The sequence below is a fragment of the Parasteatoda tepidariorum genome, chromosome 1, assembly GCF_982258835.1.
Source record: "Parasteatoda tepidariorum strain Cologne lab strain chromosome 1, Ptep-v5.0, whole genome shotgun sequence".
Taxonomy (NCBI): Eukaryota; Metazoa; Arthropoda; class Arachnida; order Araneae; family Theridiidae; genus Parasteatoda; species Parasteatoda tepidariorum.
The window spans coordinates 119467514-119486637 of NC_141755.1; the positions used below are offsets into that span (position 1 = coordinate 119467514).

At 28.4% G+C, this 19124-nt stretch overlaps 2 protein-coding genes across 3 annotated transcripts in view; one reads left to right on the plus strand and one right to left on the minus strand.

Annotated features, from left to right (window-relative positions):
• The window catches only part of LOC107452908 (monocarboxylate transporter 12-B), a 41167-nt gene extending 28116 nt beyond the window's left edge, over positions 1 to 13051 (minus strand). Inside the window, exon 1 of the mRNA XM_087151476.1 lies at positions 13010 to 13051. The gene's annotated coding sequence lies outside the window, so the exon portion shown is untranslated. The remainder of the gene's footprint in view (positions 1 to 13009) is intronic.
• LOC107452907 (neuromedin-U receptor 2) overlaps positions 1 to 19124 on the plus strand; it is a 95272-nt gene that overhangs the window by 33638 nt on the left and 42510 nt on the right. The gene's annotated exons all lie outside the window — the stretch shown is intronic.

Sequence of the window (19124 nt, forward strand, 5' to 3'; positions counted from 1 at the left end):
AACTTTATATCGCTGGCACTGAATTTTATCTTTTTGCATATGTAAAACAAATTACCGTAAACCGGGGCGAGTCTACCCATACAGGGGCGAGTCTACCCATTTAAGTTTTATTTAATTTTCACTATTTTAAATTGCAAATAAAAAAAATTTTACCGACGGAGGACTTAGTTCAGGCTTTAAGGAAGATGGCGCTGTAGTAGTTTGATCCGTTTTTATTTATTTGGTGTCTTTTTAACCGACCTGTTCAAACGTCTTTTGAGAGATTTGTATTGAAAATCAGCAAACTTTTAGTTGGTGCTCCGTAAGTATATTATTATTATTACTATTTTCACTTTGGTGAAGGGATAAACTTATCTAAGACTAAGATTACATTAATTTTATATGAAAAAAAACAAAAAGAATGTAAGTTTTGCTGTTGTAAACAAAAAGCCAGAATTTGCGGGGCGAGTCTACCCATTCGTATTAAGCTTTAATAAAGCATAATAATATAATTTAAAACTTTGTTTATATTAAAATTAAGTCATTTTAAATGAATTTGAGTATATTATTTTAATTTTGCATTGATAAATTTATCATTAATAAGAAAATTTATAGGTTAAATATAAATGTATATATAAATATGTTTATTTTACCTATTTTTTCAATTCTTATATTACAAAATTAACTTTTTTTATTTAATATTATATTTTAACGAGAAAACATTGTAAGAAAAATCACACCTCCCAAAAGAATGGGAAAAGGATTTTTCATGATTCCCAATGTTTGAATTTCGATTTTGTTAATAATCTTTAATTATTATTATTTATTAATTATTTAATTGTAAATTTATATTAATTTTAATTCATTTTTATCAGCAATAATCAGAAAAAAATGTTATTTTATAATGTTAATGATTATAAAAACAAAACTCTGATCAAAATGAGATAATCGATCAAATACTCAATTTGTGTTATTTCATGAATAAAAAAATGGAATATATTATAAAGTTATGAATTTTACTTCATAAATATCCTATATAGTAACAAAAATAGCAATTTAATAGTAAAATTTGATTATTTACAATGTTAACATTCATTTTAGTTGAATGGGTAGACTCGCCCCATACGAGAGATTTGTCAGCAGTTCTATAAAAAATATACAGTAACAGCGTAACTGTTAATGTTTTCTAAAATCGATTTCACAGCTTTAAAGAGGGATAAATAGCGATTCCGAAACACCTATTAAAAGCCTTTTTTCTTTAATATTTACAAAAGTTTGACCACTTGAAAGTTGACAAACTGAAAAAATGGGTAGACTCGCCCCGGTTTACGGTATATACAGTATTTGGAAAAATAATTTAATTTAACCCCACCCTGCGCCAATAAGGGGCATCCGGGGAAATCCTGACAAATTTATTATTACATATTAGAAAATATTTAGAAAAAGAAATTCTGACGAGATCAATGGAAATAAAAACATTCATTTTATTCTGTATTACACTACGGATAGTTATGCAAGGAACTAAAGTTTTGGCACACCATAATTAAAAAATAAATAAATAAAATAAATACCTCGTATAAATAAACCGAAGCGACCTTGTATACCTAAATTTAAGAGATTAGTTAAAAATACGAACTTTCAGTGCTGGAAGCCTATCTATACCATATGTACCAAGTAAATTAGCAATAAAAACTTATAGAGAAATTAATGAAACCACCATTTTTCATTAAATACAACAATGCAATTTTATATTTTTAAAAAATTCACAATAAACATGATTTGAAACAAATGTTACACTTTTGACAAGGTCAAAACCAATAGAAGCATTAATTTTTTTTTGCTGGCACTGAAATGATGAATTTTCATCAAAAACATTTGCCATTGAAGTGAACATTTAAAAAAATTTTATCTGCAAGATCATGTTAGAGACATTGATCGCCTCGAACTAGACCAGCTGAATTCGATTAAAAGATTTGATCGGAATTCCGAGTTTTGAGTAGCTATTAAAACTGAAATTTCATTTATTTCAATTCTTTAAAGATAGACGTTTATTAAAAATATTTGTTGTTTAATGGCTAATTATAATTTCAAAGTTGAAAGTAATTGAAGCACTCTCCTATTTGAAAAGTCTATTGCGATGTTACCATTACAACTATTTTCTATCAGTTGAAGAATACCTTAATGTTTTGGAACAGTAGCATACGGGAAAGAGTTATAACAATTTTAATCATTTCAAAAGCGTGTTCTTTTTGCATTCTTAATTTGTAACTGTATGAGTATTTTTGCTACAAGTGATGGAAGTGCAAACTTTTATTTGTACTTTTGTTACTAGCTGAGGATAAAAAGTACAGTAAATATTGGGGAAAAAAACACTTCTTTTTCTTATTTAAAATCTTTTATTATTTTATATCTTCGTGTACTTAAAATCTCATTTAACTAGTTTGTATTTTTACATTTTATTCATACTTCATCAAGATCTCTATTTTTTTCATGAAAGAGAAAAAAAATAGCACTTTTATCCTTTACTTTTTAAAAAGCCACGTTTTTTTTGTCTATCAATAGTGAGTAAAACTCCATCGAATATGATAAATGATATTTAATAACATAAGTGAGCATAATAATTGATATATAATAAACTCCATTAAATTAAAAATAAAGCATCTCAATTAAAATTTCAAAATTTTGCTCATTTAAAATGAAAGAAAATAAATTTATGTCCTAGGTATGAGTTAAACATTCGCATTGTAAAGAACTGGCATAATTTTACTTCAAAATTAGTGAAATCGACCGCCAATTGTTGACTAACTCTACTAGGTAATCACTATATGAAACTCGATCAAAACTTTAAAGTTTCTTAGAATTGCACGATTAAAGTTGGGTGAATCTAGCATTATATAATTTTACGTTTTTGTTTATGAGAGATGTAAAAAAATCTTAAATTATTTGACTTAAGTTTTAAATAATCCTTAAAAGCATAAAACTATTAATTAGAGACAGACCTTATAAATAAATAATTAGCGTATTTCCTAATGAGTTTCTTCCAGAGATACCGTTTTGAAAACTATTTTGCAAGTACATAAAAATGATTTTTACACACCATGGAATTTAAAGCAGAAAATATGAATCAATCTTTTTAAATAATGGGACTACTTAAAGAGCATCTTAAAGTCGAAAATTTTTCTCCACTGTAGTTCTCTTTGATTGAATGAGAAGTGATGTGTTGCTTCAAAATGACTCTTGACAAGTATTCTGTACATTTCACCCTTCTGACGAAACTCACCACTGAAGTACGTTTTATTGAGTAGTTGGAAAATAAGGCTATGAATCCCTTTCGATAAGAATTGTTTATCACATTGGATTTAATGGAACTATCTTTTTCCGAAGTTTGATGTTGCACTAAAAAAAATTGTCAAAGAAGTTGGAAATAATCATATATTTTTCTAAATCTGATTTACAATTTTTAAAATTTTTTTCTTAATCGTCGTTGAACAGCCGACCCAGTTCTGTGTTTACGACTACCAATGTTCAACTCCGTAGCCTTGTAATTTTGAACCGAATCCAGAAAAGAAGGAAACTCCTGGATCAGTATCCCCAGGGGTGTTGGTTTGTTATGGGAACTGGGAGGACTTTGTGACCCCGAAAGATTTAACGCGCATCAGTCACCATTTACGACACGGGGAGTCTTCGGCAGGCGGGGATCGAACCCAAGGCTTTTTAGACATGGGCCCAGTGCCCTACCAACCAGGCTATCCTGGTCCTGACATATATTTTGTAGAAAGACAGTTCTTAAACATCACGTGCACAACTTCAGATGTATGTAATAGAGTGAAGTAAAAAAAAAAAAAATAATTAGGTTTTTACTAACTGAAACTCCCAAAAAGTCTAGCATAAGCACTGAATTTTTTAATAATTTTTATTCCCCATCTCCACAAAAGCATTTACTTTTTCAGAAACTTTCAAAAGTTTATGGTTAAAAACAATTTACTTTTAAAAAGTTGTATATTTAATGAAGCATTGTTAATGAAATTTTTCATAATTTTTCTTCAATATTTTCATTTCCTGTAGCACAGTAAATTTTAAAAATTTACGAAAAAAAATAATAAAATTAAAAGATTTTTGAAAAAAATTATCAGATGAAAATAAACTCTCTCTCTGAAACGTTGTATAGTTACTGAAATATTCCCCATGATCGAAATTATTCTGCTTCATTTTCTTTTTTCCTTAGTACCAAAACACGGAAGTATTTTTTTCCCCTTTTTCTTTTTAAATAATTCTGTAAGTGTAAAAGAAAAGAAAACATGAAAAAACCAATGAGTTTGCCTTGGGATCGCAGAAGCAACCTTAATATGATTGATTCACGTTCGATATAAATCCACATCGGAGAATATACTTTCATAATAAAAGATGCTAATTCTATTAAATGGGTCCATGGATCTCAGCTATTTATGTAAACTCAAAAAACTCTTGCGTTCGAAGGTTTCTCGAAGCTTAATGATGCCAGATTTAGCTGATACTTAATGAAAGAAAGCTCCCGATTTATTTTTAATAAATATCTGAAATCGTAAATCTCGTATTCTTCCATCTCTGGTAAATTTCTTTCTATCGGTTGAAAATTAACAACCTGAAGGTGTTGTAATATCTCCCTAACCACAACTGAACAGAAACGAACTGCGCATGCGTGATAGTCAGTCAGTCAGTGATTTTTAAGATGGTAAGTTGTAGGAGATCCTCTCCTCTCTGCTATAGAGTCATGAATGAAAATTTGTGTTTTTTTAAATTTTTTTTATGTTTAAATAAATTGTTTTTGTTTATTACCACGTTTGTCTGTATGTTTGTTGAGAAATACGTTACAGTGTTCACGGTTGAACAGTTTCTTGTTTGTAAATACAGCAAGAATTTGGTCAACTGCGAAAACCTTAAATTTCTTAGTTTTCAACCGATAAAAGTACATTAGCCAGAAATGAGAGAATATGCCATCTCAGGTCAGATCACACAAATATTTATGGAATATAAACCAGACGCTCTCTTCCGGTAAGTGTCCACCCAACCATTAAGCCCTGGAAAACTTTCGAATGCAAGATGATTCGCTACGGCTCCGAGTTTTTTGTGTTTACATAAATAGCTGAGGTCCATCGACCCACTTAATAGAATTAACATCTTTTATATGAAAGTATATTCTCCGATGTGGATTAATATTGATTGTCAATCAATCATTAAGGCTGCTTCTGCAATCCTATGACAAACTCATTGGTTTTTCTTGTCTTCTTTTCTTTTACTTTTACAGTAGTAGTTAAAAATAAATAAAAACTTCATTGTTTGATACTGAGGAAAAAAGAAAAATGAAGTATAAAAATTTCGAAACTATTCACGAAAAATATGTCACACGTTTGTACTCAACGTTTGCGAGATGGTTTATTTTCATCTAATAATTTTTTAAAATCTCACAAAATTTAAAAATTTTTTTTCGTAAATTTTGTACATTTTACTGCTGTTTTTTAGGTAAGGAAAATAAAGCGGAAAAATTCTGAAAAAATTTTACTAGCAATACTTCATTGAATGTAACTTTTGTGAGGTAGTTTATTTTAAACCTTAAACTTTTGGAAATTTTCTGAATTTTCAAAATTTTGTTGTTTTTTAAGAAATTTCAAGTTTGTAAGGCTTTTTGGAAAATGAAGGTGGTGCATAAAAATTTTTATAAAATTTTTTGACTGAAATACTAATCTAAAAAACTGAAATCTAAATTTAGTTTATTAGTGTTTTTCAATTATAGAAAACTTTTGTTTTTGCTCGATCAGGATTACGTAAGATTATAGTACGTAAGATTTTTTGTCTTTCTATTTTTGTCACATCTTGCGAAGGTTTTAGCAGCTGTGTATTTTCTTTTCACCCATTTTATTTTTTTATTTTGCAACTATCTTTGTCTTAGTGACACAGTTCATTCCCTTCTATTGAACTGCAGTTTAGGAATCAAATGATGAACATTTTTAATGCTACTTACTGATAAATTCTCTCATTTTATCTCGGCGACTAAAAAGAAAATTGTGATAAAATAAATGCTTCATATAATGACACATGGCTAGTTTTAACTGTAAACTGCACGAGTCGCTAAATATGTGATGAAATTCAAGCTTGATTTCTCGTATCTCGCATATGTAGGCAGATGTCGGAAAAAATACATTATTTTTGCAGTTTAGTACAACTATTTTGTTACAAATGTAATTAACTAGAACAACTATTTTTTTTCTTCAAAAATGTTGTGACTACAAACTACTTTGGAATTGTAGTGATTATTTCACTGCTTTACGGACACAAATTTTGCTGGAGAAATAAATTTATACCTATGGTTTTGAGTTAAAATTGGCTTCCATTAAATATAAGGGAGTAATTAAGAATTATTCACTCATGTTTACATGAACAAGAAATAAAAAATAAATAAAATTTAAAAAAAAGTAGCACACTGCACTACTAACTACGAAAAACAGTAGCTGTGATGCCACAATAAACATTACATATTTCTCAGCTTTTAAAATTTCTTAAACTTATTTTTTTTAATAATTCTTAACCGAATTCTAATTAAACTAAACCAATTATTTAATTTTTATTATAATTTATAAAAAGCAATTATAAAATATTTTATCCTTTTCTTAAGAATCAATGTAACAGCTAACTTTTTATTTCAATGCAAATGTAAGACTCATTCATTCACTGTCACGACTCAATTGAAAACAAAAATCTATTTATAAATTTTTAACTCTTTATTTCTTACCACAAAAATGTTTCAGTTACATGGTTATGCTAATTCTCACAGTCTCTTAGGCGATTTTCTTTCACCAAATTATTTTCAAATTAATATGAATTGCCTTTGTTTTTGGTTATCTTTCTATAAATTGCCAATCTTGGATCTCTTCCTATGCTCCCAACTGTCCGTTGGGAACAATTCAATCGCTTTTTAATTTGGCTTTCGATTAGGCTGGTCATGGGGGATTTATCTTCCTTTGCCACTCCTTATTATTATACAAAATTTATTATTTAACTTAGAGTCGTATTAAGTCTTTTTATGGATAAAATATAATTTTTGTATCTCGAGCTCTACAAATACTAATAATTAAAAGTTTTATTATAATTATGATCCAGTTTTCCTCTTCAACTGTCATTTTCATTGTCCTGTTTTCATCTCAATCTTCAATTAGTCAATGCAACTCCCAATCACACACCTTAATTCCGTCACTTAGAGTAGCGATTACAGTATAAGTTTCACTACTTGTAGTGAGAATATATGTTTCTTTCATGCCTTTAATTAAAATCGATAACTTTTTTACAATTAAAATAACGTCATCTCTTAATGTGGTCGACGATTCTCTGCATTGTTCGATAAAAGTTATCTTAATTTCCAATACGTAATCTGAATGTTTATATAAAATAAAGATAATAACGAATGTCATTCAGGGCTAATTCTAAACTGTAACTAAAAAATGAATGCTTATAATGAGAGTTATTCTCGTATTAATGATTTAAAATAGTTCCGGGATAAGAATTTAAAAAGGATAAAGATAAAATAACAAACAGTTATGTCATTTAAGGTTAGTTCTTTTTTTTTTTTAAACTGCATAGGTGATTAAAAAATAAAATGCTGATAAAATAGAATAGTCGTGATAAAATGAGATATAGTAAAGCTCTAATTACAAACAAAAATATTTTGGCGTTTCTCAATTATATAATAAAAAACAGCACAATAGTTGCTAATTATGAAATGTTAAATGTTATGAAATGTCTGTTAATTGGTCGGAACTATATTTGTGCTAAAATATAAAATCCGAATAAATTTGTTTTAAGAAAAATTTCTTTTTCATTCATATTCAAAAATTTAACAATAATTGTTAGATCTAAATAACTGAGAATAGGTGCAAATTTTATAAATTATAGTTTGGAAGATTTTACCCATAAAAAGGAGAAAAAGACTGCGGTGTTCGTGCTGCATTTCATGACCATAAATTATAAAAAATTGATAATAAGAAGTCCAATTTGATTTTAAAAGAATTGAATAATGCTGTTAATTATTGTATTTTTTTACTGTAGTAAGACAAATTAATTACTTAAATAAAGAACTCCAAAAATATTTTGTCTGAAAAAAAAATGCATGTCATTACCAGCTTTGAAAAATTTTATTAGGTTTTATTTCGTAGGTATGTGAGTAAAATATTAAGACAAATAATTTAGTTTCATATACAAATCATTTCTTTCCCTGAATTCGTTAACGAATAATTGGTATTAAAACTCGAAAAAGATTTCTTTCTGGAAATATCGTTAAATGACCAATGTATAGAATAGAATATGCGAAATATTTTCAATATATTTTGGCACCTGAGTGAATGAATAAATGGAAATAAATCTTAAAAATAAGTTAAATTCCATTCATTTTCTTCTGATAAAATTAATTTTTCGGAGTGTCCATGTTGAATTGAATACGAGCATTTGTATTACATTTGCTTCTATATTGGGTATGAATATCTTACACATTTAAAAACTAAACACATTTAAGGGAAATTTTTCTCGTTTCAAGGAGAAAACAACTGTAAACATTAGTTTTATTTTTAGCCGAAAGATAATTGTACCGTTTGCAAAATAATAATTAAAAAAAAAAAGCATATCAACCTGAACAACTTTTGTTCTAACGATTGCTAGTCTTAATAGTTTAGTGGGGTGACCTCAAATATGGTAATTACTGGGCTCTTCGGAAAGTAATTTCGTTTTTTTTTTTTTTTTTTTCGAACTGAGGACTAAATTATATTTTTTCACCACCAACTTTACACTTAAGCCGTATAATCAATATAAGTAAATTTTGAAAGTTGATATTGGAAGGAGTTTGATTTGATTCCATTCTGTAGTTTTGGGTGGGTCGCCTTTCGAATATCATTAATATATAATTTTATATATTATAGTTTTATATATATAATTCATTTATCGGCATGTTTTACTTTTTTACTATCAAAAAGTTAAAAATGCTGTTTAAGCAAAGAAAAAATTAAATGAGCCGATGTGTATTGAGAAGATGTATTGACAATACACCAGTGTCAAAACTGGTTTACAAAATTTCGATTAAAAAACATGAATATGCACTACACCTGTTTAGGTTTCTGAAGAAAAAATAAAAGCATTAATCAATGCAAGTACAGTACACTCTCGATTATCCGTGCGCGGATTATCCGTGCTCATTCCGGAGTCACACAAAAAATATAAAGAGAAACATTTTCAAGATTAAAAATATTTAATTCATGAAGTTATAGCACTACCAAATTTTTGGAAGCAATATTCGTTATTGGATTGCAGTATATGGAATATCAGCAGCATGGTCAAAGGTAAAATCGTCTACGTTATCACGATCTTGGAGAAAGATCATACCGCTTGATGAACAATCCTCTTCAGATGTTCAAGAAAAATATGATAAAAGTATTCTCGAACAAGCAAAAGAAATCGAAGGTTTCGAAATTTTTGATGAAGAAAATTTAGAAGATTGGTTTCAAAGTGATGCATGTGAGCCTGACTTCCAGTATTTGACTGATGAAGACATCGTTATGTTGTTAAATCAAATAGTGATGATAGCAACTGATGTAGAAGATGTAGTAAATGAGGCAAATACAATTTCTCATTCTGCTGCTCCGTGGAAACTTTATTAGATTATATGGGAGGATTTGATTACAGTGACATTACTGCTGTTCGTGAAATATGTGTATCGATATATGGCGAAGACGCATTACTCATTTTTAATAAGGAAAATTCCTAGTTTGATGTTATGCATGCAAATGTCAGTAATTTTTATATTTTTTGTACTCATATTGAATTTTTCTTTAATAAAAGGAGTTTTCGGATTATCCGTGTTTTTCGATTGTCCGTGTGACCTGTCCCGGTGATTAACCCGGATAATCGGGAGTGCACTGTATTAAGTAAAATTTGGCACACATTATTTAAGTAGTTTTAGTGCAAGTATAGTAAGTTTTAGTATATACATGTTAAGAGAATAATTTCACCTTTTGTAAAAAAAAAAAAAAAAAAAAAAAAAAAAAAAAAAAAAAACTTTTTTTGCCGAGAAGCAAAAATTATTGCTATGCAATCATCGGAGTTGGTGAGCGGTAGCGAACAGGGATCTTTTTCTCCTAGTATTCACTATCAAAAATAATCTTTCATTTTCATAAGAAAAACGTGAAATTACTTTCCTAACAATCCAATATTTAGAGTGGAATTAAGTTACGGAAACCAACTCAAATTTTACTCTAAATAAACAAAAAAAATTTTTTGACGAAAAATCGGTCGGGGAATTATCGTATTCTGATCCCTATGATTTGGTCACGTGAGCGGTTGACAGTTTGAACTCGTTCATTTCACATAGATTGTAGAAAGTTTTGAAACGAATCGAGAAATTCTTTCACACATTGTTACAAAATGCATCGATACTAAGGTACTTCATGTCAAATAAATTTTAAAAATTGTTTTATTAGTCCATTTCATATTAATTAAAAAAATTTCGAATTGTAAGGTAAAGCAAAAGTTTATTCCATTTTAAATTATTTAATGATTAAGTGAAATCGTCTCAGATATTTCTTTTAGAATGGAAGGTTTTCCTGAAATTATTTCTCAGATTATTGCTATTTTATTCTTAACTAAAGAAGATACGCATCTCTAAATTATATCCCTTTGTGCTAGGTTAGTTTGTGAAAATCGGAAGTGCACAGTTACTATGTTTCATTAAATAAAATTGAAATGCTCAACCTTTTAATGTCACTACTCTGTGGAAAAGCTCAACATTTGAATAGTATTGGTCTTTTTTTATGATAATAATAATAGAGAATATCATTATTTTAATCAATGATAAAATAACCCTTATCAAGCTCATTAGTGCTAATTGTGTTAATAAAAAAGACTTGTGAAATGTCCAATACTCAAATGAAAATGAATTATGTTTCCTGTTTTTATTTATTTTCTTTTCCCGTGAAAGCTTTCGTGTTTTTGAAAATCGAATAAAGTGAGAATCAAATTAGTTTTCTTATAACACCCCGTTTTAATTGTTCTTGAATATAAAAAAATATATCGCATGCTGGAGCTTTTTTTTTTCTTTATTTCTAAATCACTGCTATTGAAATTTTGCACAAATAAGCGTATATTTTATTACCTAAAGAACAGACGGGATTCATTTCATTATATTAATTGATTAATTCATTTAATTTTATTGATGGGTTTCATTTTAGCAATTCCTTTAATTGATATGTTTCATTTCATTAATTTTAAAATGTAATTCTATTTTTTTTTTAAAAATGCTATTATAACTCCGTTTTTAAGAACAAACGATGCTTTGAATAACTTATTTTTTGGAATCATTTTCAAATTTTAATATTTTAGAATGAATGGCGTTTTTGAGTTACATATTGTTTTAGAGAAACTGTAAAGTGTTGACTGGAAAAGATAAAAACTGACTATCGTATAGTTTGTCTAAAGTAAGAACTCCCCTAGCCATTCGCCTGGACCCGTGGCGATGGTAACGAGATATAACTATTTCAAGTAAGGATGTGGAGTCATTGTTTAGGATAGGTTTTGGTTCGGGTCGATGAGAGAAAGGGGATTTTTTTGCAATCTATTGTGCTAGCCCAAGATAGAAGAGAAGCTACCCTCCCTGAAATGTGCTATTCTTGTTTCCATAGCAGCAGACGGCCTCAGACTTTGAGGCGGGGGGCGTTCTTACCGTAGACTAACTATTAATCGCCAATTTCTTCGTTATTTACATTGCAAATCATTGAGTGAGAAAATGTGGACGCAGAGTTTCTTATTTCAAGCATGAGTGAATTGAAGCCCATAAGTTGTTGTTTAATCTAAAAAGTGGTTTTTAACTGGGGGAAATATAATTATCCTCGAATTCATTAAGTTTTCTACAGTCGAGCAACCATAACTTCCAATGAATAGGTTCACATAAATGTGGGTCCCAGTAAAGTCAAGACTGACAAACTATATTTTCTCTTGTGTATTATGCGTTCCTTTTTCTAATCAAATTTATTGACATTCATCAACATAGTATTTATAAATTTAAGAACATAATTATTTAATTATATAAGTTAGAGTTTATGACCGATTTTTCAAGTAGGTTAAATTTCGAAAATACCCACCAAAAAATGAGTCGTTAAATGAATTTCTTTTTATATATCAATCTCAATATTTAAAGTATTTTAGCACAACACAACAATATTAAAAAAATGTGGCCTTCTAAAGCAAAGGATTAAAGACTAAAAAATCTCTTAATATTAGCATATAAATTTTTAAAAAATTATTGGATATAAAATGTCTATATGTGTCTTTCGGATGTTGTAAAAAAATGTGAAAAATGGTTTTGTTGTACTGAAAAATCTGTAAAAGTGATAAAAAATTGAAAGTTAATTTTTTCCCCTAAAGCAATAATTTCTAAGTTGTATAAAATTTGAAAGTTTATTTCATTTTATAATACCAGTTTGTAAAAATCTGAAAGTTAATCTTATTCTGCGGCAAAATTTTGCAAGTTGTTTGAAATTAAAAATATAGTTTTATTTCGCAGCAATAGTTTGCAAAAAAACATGAATTATTTTACAGAGATGGATTGAAAGCTAACATTATTCCAAAGCAATAGCTTCTAAAATTTGAAAATTAATTTTATTCTAAAGCAGTACCTTTTAAAATTTGAAAAAGCTAAATTCATTCTAAAGCAATAGTTTCTAAAATTTTAAAGCAAAATATTTTCTAAAGCAATAGCTTCTTAAATTTGAAAACTAATATTACACTAAAGCAAGAGCTTCTAAAATTTGAAAACTAAATTTATTCTAGAGCAATAGCTTCTAAAATTTGAAAGCTAAAATTATTCTAAAGCAATATCTTCTAAAACGTGCAGAATTTGAAAGCTTATTTAGTTCTACCGCTATAGTTTGTAATTAAGTTAAATATTCTACTTGGCTGAGGAAATTAGGTAACGAAGTAATAAAGATTAAGTCAAGAAAAGGGTATTTGCAGTTCTACTTACTGAGATTAGGAGGATTACCGAAGAAAATAGATTGCGTACATAACTATAAGAAATTGTCTTTTATTGAGAGGTACTCTTGTTTGAGGTTTTATGGTAGTTTTATGGCTTATCCTTTCCAACCAAGGTTCGGCAGAGAGCGAATAAAATTAAGAAAGAAAAAAAAAACATTTATTTTATGACATAGGAAGAAACATAGTGTGTTCGGTTTTGAGCAATGAGAAGTTTTGTTAATTTAATCTTTGGAAAAAAAGGAGTCTGGAATATTAATTTATTATTGATTTCATAGGTGTTCAAAAAATTCAAAAAAATGCTTTTACACGCAAGATGAAGATTTTTGCACGATGAAGACTTACATTTTTGTAAGATATGTTCAGGGTCGGATTAACCCATTAGGTCAGACATGGCCCCCAATGATTAGGCGCTCCCTTAAAAAAAAACGTTTGAAAATAAATTTTAAAAAATTAAGAAAAACAATGATTTTTTTAAAAAAAATCAATTTCAAATATATATTAATAAAATACTATAAGTTTTTTAGTTCTAATTTAACAATTATTTTAAATTTGCTTTCTTAAATGAAAAGATATATAAATACTTTTATATTTGAATAAACAAAAAATATACGAGAAAAAAATTTTAATCTAAGGGTCCCAAAAATTTGAATGGCCTAGGGCCCCGCATACGCTTAATCTGGCCCTGGACATGCTAGACTGTTTAAGATAAAGGAGTCTGGAATATTAATTTATATACCAAATATTAAAAAATACTTTGAAAATTTTTTTTCTAAAAGTATGAATATGAAAGAATTAATTTTTGAAATCTGCATAGTTTAAAAATCATTGGTATGGTATAAATTTGTCTCTGAAAAATTTGCACACAAATCCAGAAGTTGCACACAAAATTTCCAAGAGTTTTGATTAAAAATTGTGCCCTAAATTTCAATTTTCTAGAACTTTCCTCAAAAGTAGTGCTTAAAATTTCAATTTTCAAGAGATTTTGTCAGAAGTTGCGAACGAAATTGTTTTGGGGTTCAAAACAGTTTTTTGTAACCTTATAGATATAGGAACAAATGTGTAAAATAAATTTTGAAATATATATATAAAATGAATGAAAGATGAAATTAATTTTGAAATATATGTAAGTTAATTTTGAAATATATATATAAACAAAATTATATATTTAGACATTGGATAAAGTCTTAATATAGTTTCTATTCTTCTAACAATCGTCTTCTTTTTAAAAAAAAAATTAAGAAACTAACACTCAAAGCTCTAAAACTTTTCTAATACATTTGTAAACAATTTTGAGAAAAAAAGTTAAGCATTTTTGGGTAACATTGAGTGTATTGTCGAAAAAATAACTGTGTTGGAATAATAAAATTTTACATCTTTCCTGTTTTCTTTATCATAAAGCTTGTTCCATTTTCTTTAACAAAAGAAAAGTTATAACACAATATAGACTTTAAAATATGTATTGAATAAGTTTGAAATTACATTTTTTAAAAATTATTAATGAAAAATCAAAACGCCTGTAAAGTTTTAAATTCAGCTGAAAATGACTTACTAAATTGTTATATTAGAGCTATTTGTTATGAAATTGAAAATTAATGAATAAAATATATCTATGAAATATTAGAGCATCTGACAAGAATACCACTAAACAAATTATCAACAAAGCAAAGCAGATTCGAACGGAAGGAAAAGTATTAATTGAGATCCACCTATTTGGGCAATTTACGCATATTTTAGGCAAGTTCAAACGAAATTGATTTTTACAATCAGTTTATGCCACTGTTGCCACGCAACCTAACTTTAATCTTTTTCATTCGGAATTACATTAAATCACTTGCCAAATTGAAAATTAATTGAACCGTTATACTGTTAGAAATATTTATAATTTAATACTTGTAGAAATATTTCTAGCTTTAACTAATGAGTCGGATCTTTCCTCATGTTACGCTTCTCCTAACTCATCGCGATGTAAAAATATAGCTCGAGGTTGTGACATTTTCCCTAACATTCCTCGTTTATAAATTATTACAATTGGGTATAATATGAAAAAAACACAACTACTTCGATTTAGTAGGAACAACATATGACGCAATGCTAAACGAATGGAATTTAGTTGATGTTTATTTAGTTATTGTTATTAGTAGTTGTTGTTATTTGTTTTAGTTGTTGTGTTTTATTTAGTTGTATTTAGTTTCAATAACTTTTCTTTATAATGCAATAAAATCTGGCGAGCAGCTATTTAAACGATCGAACACTTCGTTTGTTTATTTGTGGTTTGAAGTTAGGCTCGCAGAAAATGCCGTTCATGGGTTAAATTTAGTAGGAACAACACAACCTGTGACGTAGGCTATATTATACCCAATTTCAACAAGTGGAAGAAAGGTTACAACTAAACTTGTTCTTTTTCTTTAAGGATATGCAAACTGCTCAGTGTTCTTTAAATTATTTTGTGAAGCAATTACATTTTTTTAATATAAAATTTTGAGTTGTTTTGATAAATTTGCTTGTCTTTACTTGCTGTTTTATTTGTATTATCATAATTCACTGATAAATTAGGCACTACGGTTCTCTTTGGTTTAGTTCATAATCATGCGTAATCCATAAATTAAGGTGAATCTCAATTGAATAAAATTTAATGAGTGAAATTTTAGGTGAATCTCAAAGATAAAATATTTGGATAATTTCAATAAACTGAAGATATTTTGCTTAGTGTTTCGTTTAGGTAAGGTTAACCCTTTCCTTTAGAGATACTGTGATTCGTCGGATGATTTTCACACATATGCTGTGAATCTCAAACAGTTTTATCTGGAAGATCTTGTTCCATCTCTAAAATCTTAGTTGAATCCCAAGAAATATAAGTTTAGGTGAATCTCGAAATTTAAAATCTTGGGTGAATCTCAATAAAGAGAATGTAGGTGAATCTTCATAAGTATAATCTTAGGATGAATTTTAATAAATAGAATAATAGGCGAATCAGTTAATAAATAAAATCTAAGGGTGAATTTCAATAAATAAAATCTAATGTTAATGGCAAGAAATTAGATGCAACGAAGACTGTAATTCACCGCACTTTGTTTCAGAACAGGGGTTTCCAACTTACATGAGGCCGGCGGGCCGCAAATTTATCAAAATTTTATATAGGACTCTTTTATGTTTGAAGGAACATTAAATATTACTGTCAGACTTTTATCAAGTTGTACAAAACAAAAGTATTGAATCGCAAATTTAAATAAGAATTTACCTGAGAAGTTTGAGATTTGATTTACTGAGACTGAGGATTTTTACCTGAGAAATAAATTTTTTTACACCGTTGGTATGTTGAATTTTACAGAAACGAAGAAATTACGTTTTTTATTAAAGAAAGAAAAGTATTTTAAACCCATATAGAATTTTTACAAAAATTGTCCGCATAAAAATGACAACTAATATTAGTTCGCGGGCCACAAAAAAAGGAGGCTTCGCGGGCCGAATGTGGCCCGCGGGCAGCCAGATGGTAACCACTGTTTTAGAACGTCAAACTATTAATACAAACACGAAAGTATTAATACTCAAAGGAGATTTTTGTCAGTTTTAATGTGTGCCGTAACTTGTTCTTTGCAGTGATAAGTGTGGCATTGTTTAAGAAGAGATCATTTCTATTTCTAGAAGAACATTGTTCTTTTCCTCTTAGCTAATGACTCCTTCCCGAATTAGAAGATCTTCGTGTGCCAAATGATTCTACTGAGTTCACGGCTATATCCCTCGTATGATTTCGATTGCAAATAAGATTTAGCAATTTTTCATTTTGGATAAATAAAAAGATTAATTCTAGTTCCTCATAATCGTGATTTTTTTGTTTGCGAAGTATGTGATGCGTTAATTTGTGATGTATGAACCCATTAAAAAACTAACTAAATAAATTTAAACATTTAAATGAATATTAATAAACTTTCAGTTGGGTACTTCAAGAAGAAGAAGATCACAATATCCACACATGTGACCTATGATGCCGGCTGATCGTTTGTAAGCAAAATAGCTTGTTAAAAATGAGCTAAGTTTCGCCACATAGATTAGAATGTTAATGAAAGTAAAATTAATTAAAAACAGCTCTTTAGCCCATATCGAATTTATAGAAATGTAAACTTTCTCGTCTAGTCTATGTATTTGAATTGAAACCACGACATATTTTTGTTTTGTTTGTACCTGGCAACATCCATTCATAATTAGCTTGTTTTTGTTCTGCATGGCTTCATGCCTGTCTTCGCGTTAAGAACTAAAAATAATTGAAATCTTTGTGTAAGAATATGGATTGCGTCTTGAAAGAATTGACATTTGACGGGCTTGACTTACTCGAAATAGAATGGAAAGAGCAGTTGCTAACGTAAACGAATGTTACCTTTCAACAACCAATCAGGACCGGGATACCTACACTACGTCACTTGCATGTATTCCATTGAAAGAAAAGATTAAATTATTGTTTCTAATACAACGACGATTCAGCCCGTCAACCCCGTGATTCGAACTCACTTTCATATTTTATTAAACTACGAATTGCGGTAAGTAATTGCAGGTTAGAAGGCGAATGAACTAGATTCATTTCAAAAATTTAACTGTTAGAAAGTAATAATTAAAATAATATTAGCCTTTCCGGTAAAACATTTTTGAAAAAATAATCAAGAAATTGTCTTTTAGTACACCTACTTTTACGGATTATTTTCAATAAATTTGAAAGTTATTAAAAGTTTAAGCCGTTAAAAGATTATTTAAGCTATCAAAAGTAAAAAACTGACAGAAAAAGAGAGAGTTTAAATATTGTACTTTATTTTCGTCTAAGGTTTAGTCTACCAAGCTAGATTTTTTCCCCAATTATATATTTTTTCTTTCAATTTACAAGATTTTCTTTTGAATTAAAGAAACATTGTCTGATACTTAAGCATTTTGCTCATACCATCCATTGTTTTCAGAAGAAAAACGATCAAAACCACTATGAATACAGCTTTAACATTGTTTTTCCAAATGAAATTTACAAAAAAAAAAATTTCCAATAAAAGAAGCGTAGTAATTCCCACAAATATTTCCTTTTCTATTTGAAAAGATAATTACACCGCCTTCAAATAGTTAAACAACAAAATCCAATTAATAACACATTTTTAATAGAAAGTTTTAACAAGAATTATAAATAAAAATAAATACTTTCAAAACTCTTGAAAATAATTTTTTTTAATTTTTTATTATTGATAAAAATTTGTTTTGCTTTCAGGTTTAAAATCTAATTTTAAAGTTCTGAGATTTCGTTTGTAATTTATAGAAAAAGAATTTATTTTTTCAATAACCCATTATCAAATTTTTAATCTACAGCATAATCAATTACAATTTTAATTGTTTTTTCCACTTTATAACTGGTATTGATTTCTAATTTTATCTTCAACGGAGAGTAAACAAAATAATTTCAGATCAGGAAATTTAAACTATAGTTTGCACGGCATCAGCTATCTGGAATATGGATTATTTGAAGTGTACCAAACGAATCCAAGCTGAAGCATTTGGAATAAAGTGCTGATAATTATATGTTTCCCGCAATTCCGTTTTATAGATAAGTCATTTCGATCACTGATATTACAGAACCGGATAATACAAGTTTTAAATATTTTTGAGGAATTTATATCCCTAAAAAATAATCCCTTTAGATTTAATAACGCCTAAAAGATGAATAGCAAAACTTATTATAAATTCCTCTTCTTTACCACTTTCTTTCGCTTTCATTTCTCCGCATAATTGCTTTCGCTTTTTATCCCACTTTCCATCACAAATAAAACGACGTAATCTTTTGCTGAGAATTCGGGATCGATTTCCGATGTGTTCTGGCACGAAAAGGATCTTACACCTTTAAAAGCATCTGATTTCCCACTGGAAAAGTAAAATGGACCTGTATTGATTGTTTAAAATATTTTTGCTTAAATGGACAGAAATAGAATATATCAAACGACAATTTTTCATGTCTTCTTTCAAAAAAAAAAAAAAAAAAAAAAAAAAAAAAGCACGTGTAATGATTTTATAGTGTAATTCCATTGTCCGAGGATGCGGTTAATCAGATTTAGCTGGAACTTTTGATACTGAGATTGGTTTAA